This window comes from Pseudophryne corroboree, chromosome 1 (genome assembly GCF_028390025.1).
Source record: "Pseudophryne corroboree isolate aPseCor3 chromosome 1, aPseCor3.hap2, whole genome shotgun sequence".
In the NCBI taxonomy this organism is placed as follows: Eukaryota; Metazoa; Chordata; class Amphibia; order Anura; family Myobatrachidae; genus Pseudophryne; species Pseudophryne corroboree.
This window is the reverse complement of record NC_086444.1, coordinates 828,400,670-828,413,859: the sequence shown is the minus strand read 5'-3', so window position 1 is coordinate 828,413,859 and position 13,190 is coordinate 828,400,670. Positions and strand designations below refer to the sequence as shown.

General features: G+C 45.5%; 2 long non-coding RNA genes across 2 annotated transcripts; both read left to right on the top strand.

Moving 5' to 3' along the window:
- Nucleotides 1–1,947: 1,947 nt before the first annotated feature.
- Nucleotides 1,948–3,940, top strand: LOC134950161 (uncharacterized). Its single transcript, XR_010183206.1, has 2 exons — nt 1,948–2,232; nt 3,264–3,940. It is a non-coding gene; the product is annotated as an uncharacterized LOC134950161 (long non-coding RNA).
- Nucleotides 3,941–4,737: 797 nt separating this feature from the next.
- On the top strand, nt 4,738–13,054 carry LOC134950050 (uncharacterized). The gene is made up of 2 exons (XR_010183198.1): nt 4,738–4,853; nt 12,378–13,054. It is a non-coding gene; the product is annotated as an uncharacterized LOC134950050 (long non-coding RNA).
- The last annotated feature ends 136 nt before the right edge of the window (nt 13,055–13,190 follow it).

Genomic DNA, 13,190 nt, shown 5'->3' with positions numbered 1-13,190 from the left:
TACTGTCACTGCATATGATTCTCTCAACATTGATAGAATGGTGGAGGATTATATGAGTGACCGCATCCAAGTAGGCACGTCACACAGTCCGTACTTATACTGGCAGGAAAAAGAGGCAATTTGGAGGCCCTTGCACAAACTGGCTTTATTCTACCTAAGTTGCCCTCCCACAAGTGTGTACTCCGAAAGAGTGTTTAGTGCCGCCGCTCACCTTGTCAGCAATCGGCGTACGAGGTTACATCCAGAAAATGTGGAGAAGATGATGTTCATTAAAATGAATTATAATCAATTCCTCCGCGGAGACATTGACCAGCAGCAATTGCCTCCACAAAGTACACAGGGAGCTGAGATGGTGGATTCCAGTGGGGACGAATTGATAATCTGTGAGGAGGGGGATGTACACGGTGATATATCGGAGGGTGAAGATGAGGTGGACATCTTGCCTCTGTAGAGCCAGTTTGTGCAAGGAGAGATTAATTGCTTCTTTTTTGGGGGGGGTCCAAACCAACCCGTCATATCAGTCACAGTCGTGTGGCAGACCCTGTCACTGAAATGATGGGTTGGTTAAAGTGTGCATGTCCTGTTTTGTTTATACAACATAAGGGTGGGTGGGAGGGCCCAAGGACAATTCCATCTTGCACCTCTTTTTTCTTTTCTTTTTCTTTGCATCATGTGCTGATTGGGGAGGGTTTTTTGGAAGGGACATCCTGCGTGACACTGCAGTGCCACTCCTAGATGGGCCCGGTGTTTGTGTCGGCCACTAGGGTCGCTAATCTTACTCACACAGTCAGCTACCTCATTGCGCCTCTTTTTTTCTTTGCGTCATGTGCTGTTTGGGGAGGGTTTTTTGGAAGGGACATCCTGCGTGACACTGCAGTGCCACTCCTAGATGGGCCCGGTGTTTGTGTCGGCCACTAGGGTCGCTAATCTTACTCACACAGTCAGCTACCTCATTGCGCCTCTTTTTTTCTTTGCGTCATGTGCTGTTTGGGGAGGGTTTTTTGGAAGGGACATCCTGCGTGACACTGCAGTGCCACTCCTAGATGGGCCCGGTGTTTGTGTCGGCCACTAGGGTCGCTAATCTTACTCACACAGCTACCTCATTGCGCCTCTTTTTTTCTTTGCGTCATGTGCTGTTTGGGGAGGGTTTTTTGGAAGGGACATCCTGCGTGACACTGCAGTGCCACTCCTAGATGGGCCCGGTGTTTGTGTCGGCCACTAGGGTCGCTAATCTTACTCACACAGCTACCTCATTGCGCCTCTTTTTTTCTTTGCGTCATGTGCTGTTTGGGGAGGGTTTTTTGGAAGGGCCATCCTGCGTGACACTGCAGTGCCACTCCTAGATGGGCCCGGTGTTTGTGTCGGCCACTAGGGTCGCTAATCTTACTCACACAGCTACCTCATTGCGCCTCTTTTTTTCTTTGCGTCATGTGCTGTTTGGGGAGGGTTTTTTGGAAGGGACATCCTGCGTGACACTGCAGTGCCACTCCTAGATGGGCCCGGTGTTTGTGTCGGCCACTAGGGTCGCTTATCTTACTCACACAGCGACCTCGGTGCAAATTTTAGGACTAAAAATAATATTGTGAGGTGTGAGGTATTCAGAATAGACTGAAAATGAGTGTAAATTATGGTTTTTGAGGTTAATAATACTTTGGGATCAAAATGACCCCCAAATTCTATGATTTAAGCTGTTTTTTAGTGTTTTTTGAAAAAAACACCCGAATCCAAAACACACCCGAATCCGACAAAAAAAATTCGGTGAGGTTTTGCCAAAACGCGTTCGAACCCAAAACACGGCCGCGGAACCGAACCCAAAACCAAAACACAAAACCCGAAAAATTTCAGGCGCTCATCTCTAGTTTATACAAAGTCTCCCATAATCAAATAGGGAAATCAATAGGGAACCCCTGCCATAAAATAATAACTCATATTCTAATGTGAATGTAATAACTTTAAATAAGGTGTGATATCACATTTTCCTTATGTCAGTCACACAAAAGACAGGTGAGTCTGTGAGGTTATGCTGTGATGTCATAATGGGACTCAAACCAGAAAGAACCAGTCCCGGCTGGCCTGGTGGGGTCTGTGAGGTCATGCTGTGATGTCATAACGGTATCAACTGCCTATATCCCGGCTTGGCTGCTGCCTCTCTCATTCTCCTTCAATACCTGGAGACACAAAGCTCACCGGCAGGAGTAGAAACAACTGGCAGGAGAAACACACTTGGCTGAGGTTAGTAACTGGACAAAGACAAGGGCAGCTTAGTTAGATGTGGCAGCAGACTTAGGGGCCCATTTATCAGCTATTCAAAACCTGTTGCATATGTGCTCCAGCCAATCAGCTCCCAACTGTCATGTGTTTAAAAATGACCGTTGGGAGCTGATTGGCTGGAGCAACATTTATCATACGGAATGAGTTTTAAACAGCTAAAAATCATTGATAAATGGGCAACAAGAATCAGAGGGGAATAGAAATGATTGCTTTAATGATTTAATAAGACAGAACATAGGATACAGATACTACACATTAAACTGGAAACAAATACATAGTAAATTAAATTATGTCATACTGTAGCTGGTGCTTATTTAAATAATACTATCATATGTTTTATTTAAAATGTTTTGTATTATACATGTGTATGTTAGTTTATTATAGTGGTCACTGAGGTTTTCCATGATGGTTTCATCTTCTGCCACTGAAGCCAAACTACGGAGCTATTTATGTACTGAGAAATCCTCACCGCTCTCCTGGTTTCCTTATTACACACTGAGCCATAGAGTACATCAGTAATACATGGCCACCATTAATAGTAATCTAGGGGGAGATCTCAATCCCCTTCTAATGATGGGAGGTGTTGCCTATAGCAACAATCCAATGTTAACTACTGTATCATTGCATGGAGTATACTAGATAAATAATAGCTAGAAGATAATTGGTTGCTATGGGCAACAGCTCCTTTTTATACTCTTTAGAAGGTTTGATAAGTCTGAAAATATTAGGGAAGGCAGAAAGTAGGTTTATGTCGGACACCGCAGATGATTTTACAAATTCCAACAATGAAAATGTTCTCAGCTTACATAAGTATAATAGTAACCGGTGAAATGGACTGTCCAGAAAGGCCATTATACAGCTTACAGTTTCAGGTTCTAGCTGATCTTAAATATGAATGTATATCCTTAAATACTGTAGTTGATGTTACTTACAATTGTAAATGCATTGCAAGGCATCTAACACTGTCTACTCTTCATCTTTCTCCACATCAGCACTATGGCCCCGAGATGGATGATCACACTGTGGGAGACGATAACTGCCTGCTGTCCATGCAGAAGATACAGGAGCTGGAATGCACAGAGAAGAGATGCCCACTTGCCTCGCCATACCAGGCTTGAGGAAGAAATGCCTCCAACCAAGCCAGTGGGTTATGATCACTCTGATGGCAGTTTATCCAAAAAACTATCTCCCAGTGAGAAGAACAAGGATCGCCAGATAAAAGTCCTCGATCTCATTAACAAACAGTTAGTCGAGGAGAACAACTTGTTAGCAGCAGAAAACACCTTATTAAAGATCAAGGTTGAAATGCTTAAAGACACGCTAACGAAGGTCATAGAGCTGTTGTAGGCCCCTGTGTAACTCCGCCGCTGTTACGGAGGCTCACCCAGTAGCTGACCAGTAACCATGGATTCTTATCTTTATGCACTCACCTATTAGAGCAGGGGGAAATATGCACTGAGAGGTTTCTGTAATCTTCTAATCGAAAAGGGGCGACCTTTCTTTTTTGAAGTCTGCAGAAATCTGTCAGTGTGTATTTTCCACCTTTTCTCACCTTCTCTAATAGGTAAGTACATAAAAACAGTGATCCATGGCCAACATCTACTGGTTACAGCTTACTGTGGTTATACCTGGTAGTTAATCTTTAACATCAATAAAGAGCCAGAGCAAAGATATTGTCTTCAGTGCATTATTGTCTCTATTTAATGTATTTGTAGTGAGAAATATATCTTATGTCTATCTAAATATATAACTATGATAATTATTTATAATATGAAAAAATATTCATATTGTCAGGGAAAACAATTCCATTATCACCAGTAAGGGGTGGGTGTAAGTCCCGATACTAATAGTGACTGTGGATGGAGATACTCGGCGGCACGTCCTTCTGTGTGAAGACAAACAGATAACCAGCATAGATGGCGGATATTCGCATTAGCAGACGACAGTAAACAGGCTGCTGCGGTTGCACAAAGCAGCGTCTGCCGATGTGTCCTTAGTGTTTCTATTAGTGTTTCACACCTTACACACTTAGACCTATTTTATCTCCTTATATGCTTCTTTTTACATATTATTTTAAGTCGGGATGCCGGTGGTCAGCATACCGACGCTGGGATCCCGGCCGCCAGAATGCCGGCAGGGGGCCGAGGGCTATTCCCACTCGTGGGGGTCCGTGACACTCATAGAGTGGGAATAGAACCAGGGCCGGATTAACAATGGGGCGGGTGGAGCTGCAGCTCCAGGCCCCCCATCACAATAGGCCCACAGCACCTGTTATGCTGCTGCAGCCAGGATTTTTTTTCCTGCTACAGCAGCTTACAAGTGACAGTACCTCCTGCGCGCAGTTAGATGTATTGATAGGTAGTAGATGCCGGCGGAACGGCTCAAAGCTCAAACACATGGGCAGGTGATGCAGGAACTCAGCAGGGGGCGGGGCTACGTGGTCCAGGGGGCGGGGCTACATGGGACACTAAGGCTGCCTGCTGCTCATGGCTGCTGCTGCTGTGAGAGGGAGAGTTGAAGCAGGAGAGAGAATGCAGGGACGGCCCAGCCCAGTGAGACTACACTATGCTGTAGTGTGTAAGGTACAGGGAATTGTGTGACTGTGTGTGTGACTTGTGTATGTATATATCTGTGTGTGTGACTTCCATGTGAACTTCTATATGTGTGTGTGTCTTGCATGTGAGCAGCTGCAGGGGTCAGGAGTTAGTATAGTGCAAGGGTAAGAAAGTGTGTGACTGTGATAGAGCGCAAGGGAGGGGGTGTGATAAAGCGCAGGAGGACGGAGTGTGTGACTGTGATAGAGCACGGGGGAGGGGGTGTGATCAAGCGCTGGAGGACGGAGTGTGTGACTGTGATAGAGCGTAGGGGAGGGGGGGTGATAAAGCGCAGTGGGAGGGAGTGTGTGACTGATAGAGCGCAAGGGATGGGATGTGATAAAGCGCAGTGGGAGGGAGTGTGGGACTGTGATAGAGCGTGGGGGAGGGGGGGTGTTACTGTGATAGACCATGGGGGAGGGAGTGTAATAAAGTGCAGGGGGAGGGATTGTGTGACTGTGATAGAGCACGGGGGAGGGGGTGTGATAAAGCGCAGGGGGGAGGAAGTGTGTGACTGTGATAGAGCACGGGGGAGGGTGTGTGTGACTGTGATAAAGCACAAGGTGAGGGGTGTGATAAAGAGCAGGCAAAGGAAGTGTGTGATAGAGCATGTGGGGAGAGAGTGTGCTAAAGCGTAGGGCGCGGGGGAGGGGAGTGTGTTAATGTAATAGATTGTATTGTGGGGGTGGGAGTGTGAATGTAATAGAGTGAGGGGGGAGGGAGTGTGTGAGTGTGATATAGCGCGGGGGGAGGGAGTGTGGTAAAGTGCAGGCCATGGGAGGAGAGTGTGTCAGTGTGATGTAGCGCAGGCCGCGGGGGGAGGGAGTGTGTCAGTGTGATACAGCACAGGCCACAAGGGAGTGTGGGGGCAATGTGTTTTTCCTACTGAGGCCATTGAGGGTTTTTTCCGCCCTTTTGGGGTCCAGTGTGTTTTATTTTACCTGTAGGTGCCAATGTTTTTGTTTGTATTTTCCTGTCGGGTGCCAATGTGTCTAAAGAATGATTACCAGCTCAGTGGTATGAATATGAAGTCAACTGTTTCCCATAACTGGAGATTTCTCAAGGTGATGTAAAATTCAAAAGTGGTTATATCATTTGTGTATCGGTGAGTGCCCTGTTAGTGGAAAATTGCCTGCATGTGATCACCTTTGGATGCGGTGACATTATGTAGCACCCTTACTGGTGAGACTGCGGGAGGAGTGCATATTGCTTTAAATAATAATTCATATAAGCGTGTATTTTACCCAGAAATTAGGATCAAGAACTCGCTTATATAAAACAAAATGGTCTCTGGAGATGCACTCTGTGTACAGCCAATCCCTGCTTGCCTGTATAGAAAAGTTTTGTGTATAGTAAATATTGTTTGTTTGGGGGGGGAGGGAGCAAACTGAGTGTGCTGCTTGTAGTGTTATATATACTGTGTGTTGGGTCCTTTTTTGTGTATTGCCAACCCCCCTCAATAAAAACCAAAGCCTGCCCCGCTGTCCCCCAAAAAATATTTTATGTGTATAGCACCAGAATATAATATACAGATAGTTTAGCACCATTAAAACAGGATTCAGTCAGGATCCCTGTAGTCGGGATCCTGGCAGTCGAAATACCGATGCCAGAATCCCGACAGTACTCAGAAAACCGGCGCCGGGATCCTGGCATTGATCACTATACCGGCGCCGGAATCTCGAACAATGATTACACAGACCACCAGAGATAAGCCGCGGGGGGGAGGGATGTTAGGTTTAGGTTGCGGGGGGGGCGCGGAATGAGGTCAGAATTAAGCTGTGGGGAGGGAGGGTAAGGGTTAGGCACGCCCGGGGAGCGTTAGTCTGCGGTGGGGGGCGGTTAGGGTTAGGCTACGGGAATGGTGGGTTAGGGTTAGGAGGGGTTAGGGATCAGGGTTAGCTTAGTTAATTAGTTCATGTCGGTATTTTCAACATCAGGATGCCGCTGTCTGTATTTTGACAGCTGGCATCCCAACCGTCGGGATCCTGATACCAACCCCATTAAAACATATATAATAACCAAAATATTGGGCCTGATTCTGAGTCAAACTCAGGCACATCTGTGTGTGCATCTTTTGCTTCTGTATGCTATTATTGGTACAAGCCCTTCGTTGGTGTACAGCGGTGCGTGTGTATATGCAAGCAGTGACATGTCCACTTACAGCTTCTTTAGACATTGCAAACCCTCTTGGTGCATCTTAAAACACAAACTTTAAGAACTGCACCTGCCCCATGCTAGGTGCAGATCTCTGACAGACTACTGCCTCCAATGTTTGCAATTAATTATTATTTTATTATTATTCTTTATTTATATGGCGCCACGAGGGTTCCGCAGCGCCCAATTACAGAGTACATAAATAATCAAACAGGAAAACAGCAACTTACAGTTGAAGACAGTATGGGATAAGTACAGGGTAAATAAACATAGTTACATCAGCAGATGACACTGGAATAAGTATCAGGTGGCAGAAGACTGCTGGATGTGGTACAGTTGAAGAATATTAAAGTAAGACAAAGGAAAAGCACATGAGGGAAGAGGGCCCTGCTCGTGAGAGCTTACAATCTAAAGGGGAGGGGTAGACAGGCAGGGGTGACACAGATGGGGTACATAGAGAATGTGGAACAGAGGCTTAGGATGAGATTTGGCTGGGTTTGGTGAAGAAGTGGGTCTTGAGAGCCCGTTTGAAGTTTTGTAGAGAGGTGGAGAGTCTGAGGGGGAGAGGTAGGGAATTCCAGAGAAGTGGTGCAGCACGCGAAAAATCTTGGAGGTAGGAGTGGGAGGAAGTAATCCGTAGGCAGGAGAGTCGTCGTGCATTACCAGAGCGAAGAGGACAGGTGGGAGTGTAAAGGGAGATAAGGTCAGAGATGTAGGTGGGAGAGGAGTGGGTGAGGGCTTTGTAAGCGAGTGTGAGAAGCTTGAAATGGATTCTGAAAGGGAAGGGGAGCCAGTGAAGGGCTAGTAGGAGAGGAGAGGTAGACGTAGTGCGTTTGGTGAGGAAAATGAGCCGGGCAGCAGCATTGAGGATAGATTGGAGTGGAGAGAGGTGTTTGTCAGGAATGCCAGTCAGGAGGAGATTACAGTAGTCCAGTCTGGAGATGACCAGTGAGTGGATAAGAGTCTTAGTAGCATCCTGGGTCAGAAAGGGTCTGATCCTGGAAATATTTTTTAGATGAAAACGGCAGATTTGTGAGAGGTGCTGAATGTGTGGTTTGAAGGAGAAGGAGGAGTCAAGGATTACTCCAAGACAGCGAACTTGGGGGCTAGAGGAGATAGTAGTGCCATCAATAGATAATGAGATTGTAGGAGGTGAGGTTATGCGGGAGGGATGGAAGATGATCAGCTCGGTCTTAGACATGTTAAGTTTAAGAAAGCGCTGTGACATCCAGGAAGAGGTAGCAGAGAGACAGTTGGAGATACGAGTGAGGAGAGCAGGGGAGAGGTCTGCAGAGGAAAGATAGATTTGGGTGTCATCAGCATAGAGATGATATTGGAAGCCAAAAGAACTAATGAGTGAGTTGAGAGTGGCAAAGAGGCGCCGGGGGTTGGAAAACTGGGAAGAGATGAGGTTCTTGAAGTATGACTGTTTAGCAAGAGAAAGGGCAGCACTGAAGGATGAGAGCATAAGTTTGAAATGGAGGAAGTCTGCCTTAGAGCGTGATGTCCTCCAGTGACGCTCAGCAGTACGTGAGCATTTTTGCAGATATCTGGTGCATTTGGTGTGCCAGGGTTGAGGTGTTAATTTGCAAGGGTGAATAGTGGTTGGTGGAGCAACAGAGTCAAGAGCAGAAGTGAGGGATGCATTGTATAGGGAAGTGGCTTGTTCAGGGCATGAGAGAGAGAGAATAGGAGAGAGAAGTGAATCAAACAAGGAGGAAAGGAATGTGGTGTCAATAGCTTCAATGTTACGCTTAGTGATGGTAGCCTTAGGAGGTAGAGATGGGGAAGTCGAGAGAGATAGGTTAAAGGAAAGCAGGTGGTGGTCAGAGAGGGGAAATGGGGAATTGGACAAATCTGAAATATCACAGCGGTGAGTGAAGACCAGATCCAGTGAGCTCCCATTCACATGGGAGGGTGAGGAGGTCCACTGGGAGAGACCAAGTGAAGAGGTAAGGTTAAGGAGTTTAGAGGCAGGGGATTGTGTGGGGATGTCAATAGGGATGTTAAAATCGCCTAGGATAATGGAGGGAATGTCAGAAGAGAGGAAGTGAGGAAGCCAGGAAGCAAAGTTGTTGATGAATTTGGAAGCAGCGCCAGGGGGGCGGTAAATGACAGCTACTCTAAGATGGACTGGTTGGAAAAGGCATATAGTATGGACCTCAAATGTAGAGAATGTAAGGGATGGTTCTGGTGGTATGAGTTGGTAGGAGTAACTAGAAGGTAAAAGGACCCCAACACCACCCCCCATGGCGACCCCCAGGTCGGGTGTGTGTGTGAATGCGAGGCCTCCAGCAGAGAGAGCAGCAGGAGAGGTAGTGTCAGAGGGCGTAATCCAAGTTTCAGTAATGGCTAGTAGGGGATTTCACTACAACTGCAGTGACATTCCTACAACATGTCCGTAAGATGGTGCATCTCTGTGGTGTCTTATGCCATTCCCCAGTCAGCAACCCCTGATACATTATACTGTAGCTATGTATTGGAGATGAGCAATTTGGGTTTGAATCTATCTGTGTGTGTGTGTGTGTGTGTGTGTGTGTGTGTGTGTGTGTGTGTGTGTGTGTGTGTGTGTGTGTGTGTGTGTGTGTGTGTGCACATACTACTACACATACTACTATATGCTGGGTCACCTCAGTCTTCCCCCTGTTCTGCCCTGTCCGTGTGACACCCTCCCTCCAACCCCACCCCCTCTTTCCACCATTCCTGATATATCTTCTCAGTATAACTACTTATTACAAAGGTAAAACATTTTTTTTTATTTAGATAGATTTCACATTCATGACATCCCTAAGCGACATGTAGCCTCTTTCGTTGAGAGGTTTCATATTTATGTCATCACTAAGCACCATTTACCATATTACAGTCACATTAACAAGAGATGTTTTCCTTTGTTCGTTTGTAGATTCTCACATTACACTATTGATATACAGTAACTGAAGAAGTGAGGGAGATTGAGGTTTTTCACGGTAGGTGCTAGTCACACCCCCTGTGCAGACCACACCCTCACAACATCAACCACACCCCCAACATTACTAGTCACACCCCCATAGAGTTTTCACATCCCCTGCGGTGGCATGAAATAGGCCCCTCATAAATTTCAGCTCCAGGCCCATATGGACCTTAATCTGGCACTGCTTATGCCAAGTAAAGCAAGGTTGTGTCCACATGGTTGTGAACAGAAGCAGACACAGAGACGCATGCAGGCCCGGCGACAGGAGGGGTCATAGGGGACACCCGTACCAGGCCCTAAGAATCTGGCACAGAAAAATGGGGCCAGCCCTTCACTATGAGAGAGGCACCGCAGCAGGCAGCAACAGCAGGGGAGCAGCCAGCATGAAGTAACACCACCTTCCATAGCTTCACTCAGAGCCTAACAGGGAAGGGAGAGAGATGTTGTGTTGAGTCTTAAGGTGGGTACACACTATTAGATATATCTGCAGATCAATTGATCTGCAGATATATCTATGTACGGATCGGGCAGTGTGCTGTGCATACACACAGCCCGATCCGTCGAAAGACTGACGTCATGAACTGGGCGGTCGCGCCCGCCCGCCCAGTTCACCTGTCAATCACCGCCGGCCGCCGCAGCATGTGTACGGGCGGTCGGACGACCGCCCCGTACACACACAGCGAAGGGCCAATATATCGTTAGATATATTGGCTGTCGGCTGTGCTGCGCGGCCGACGCGATACGTCTGTGAACGACGGAGTTCACAGACGTATCGCCCGTACACACTGGCCGACGGTCCCGCGATGTATCGGCCGTTCAAGAGAACGGCCGATACATCGACCAGTGTGTACGGGCCTTTATGGCCAATATGATGTTTAATTAACAGAATCCTAATACTTCTGAAGGAGGTCAGTGCCATAAGCAGTGTTTTATCCTTAATTGAGGCTATTGCGGATACACAGTAACATTAACAAACAACGAAAGCACAGTGAACATTGGGTTTATACAAAGTCTCCCATAATCAAATAGGGAAATCAATAGGGAAACCCTGCCATAAAATAATAACTCATATTCTAATGTGAATGTAATAACTTTAAATAAGGTGTGATATCACATTTTCCTTATGTCAGTCACACAAAAGACAGGTGAGTCTGTGAGGTTATGCTGTGATGTCATAATGGGACTCAAACCAGAAAGAACCAGTCCCGGCTGGCCTGGTGGGGTCTGTGAGGTCATGCTGTGATGTCATAACGGTATCAACTGCCTATATCCCGGCTTGGCTGCTGCCTCTCTCATTCTCCTTCAATACCTGGAGACACAAAGCTCACCGGCAGGAGTAGAAACAACTGGCAGGAGAAACACACTTGGCTGAGGTTAGTAACTGGACAAAGACAAGGGCAGCTTAGTTAGATGTGGCAGCAGACTTAGGGGCCCATTTATCAGCTATTCAAAACCTGTTGCATATGTGCTCCAGCCAATCAGCTCCCAACTGTCATGTGTTTAAAAATGACCATTGGGAGCTGATTGGCTGGAGCAACATTTATCATACGGAATGAGTTTTAAACAGCTAAAAATCATTGATAAATGGGCAACAAGAATCAGAGGGGAATAGAAATGATTGCTTTAATGATTTAATAAGACAGAACATAGGATACAGATACTACACATTAAACTGGAAACAAATACATAGTAAATTAAATTATGTCATACTGTAGCTGGTGCTTATTTAAATAATACTATCATATGTTTTATTTAAAATGTTTTGTATTATACATGTGTATGTTAGTTTATTATAGTGGTCACTGAGGTTTTCCATGATGGTTTCATCTTCTGCCACTGAAGCCAAACTACGGAGCTATTTATGTACTGAGAAATCCTCACCGCTCTCCTGGTTTCCTTATTACACACTGAGCCATAGAGTACATCAGTAATACATGGCCACCATTAATTACTAGTAATCTAGGGGGAGATCTCAATTCCCTTCTAATGATGGGAGGTGTTGCCTATAGCAACAATCCAATGTTAACTACTGTATCATTGCATGGAGTATACTAGATAAATAATAGCTAGAAGATAATTGGTTGCTATGGGCAACAGCTCCTTTTTATACTCTTTAGAAGGTTTGATAAGTCTGAAAATATTAGGGAAGGCAGAAAGTAGGTTTATGTCGGACACCGCAGATGATTTTACAAATTCCAACAATGAAAATGTTCTCAGCTTACATAAGTATAATAGTAACCGGTGAAATGGACTGTCCAGAAAGGCCATTATACAGCTTACAGTTTCAGGTTCTAGCTGATCTTAAATATGAATGTATATCCTTAAATACTGTAGTTGAAGTTACTTACAATTGTAAATGCATTGCAAGGCATCTAACACTGTCTACTCTTCATCTTTCTCCACATCAGCACTATGGCCCCGAGATGGATGATCACACTGTGGGAGACGATAACTGCCTGCTGTCCATGCAGAAGATACAGGAGCTGGAATGCTCAGAGAAGAGATGCCCACTTGCCTCGCCATACCAGGCTTGAGGAAGAAATGCCTCCAACCAAGCCAGTGGGTTATGATCACTCTGATGGCAGTTTATCCAAAAAACTATCTCCCAGTGAGAAGAACAAGGATCGCCAGATAAAAGTCCTCGATCTCATTAACAAACAGTTAGTCGAGGAGAACAACTTGTTAGCAGCAGAAAACACCTTATTAAAGATCAAGGTTGAAATGCTTAAAGACACGCTAACGAAGGTCATAGAGCTGTTGTAGGCCCCTGTGTAACTCCGCCGCCGTTACGGAGGCTCACCCAGTAGCTGACCACTAACCATGGATTCTTATCTTTATGCACTCACCTATTAGAGCAGGGGGAAATATGCACTGAGAGGTTTCTGTAATCTTCTAATCGAAAAGGAGCGACCTTTCTTTTTTGAAGTCTGCAGAAATCTGTCAGTGTGTATTTTTCACCTTTTCTCACCTTCTCTAATAGGTAAGTACATAAAAACAGTGATCCATGGCCAACATCTACTGGTTACAGCTAACTGTGGTTATATCTGGTAGTTAATCTTTAACATCAATAAAGAGCCAGAGCAAAGATATTGTCTTCAGTGCATTATTGTCTCTATTTAATGTATTTGTAGTGAGAAATATATCTTATGTCTATCTAAATATATAACTATGATAATTATTTATAATATGAAAAAATATTCATATTGTCAGGGAAAACAATT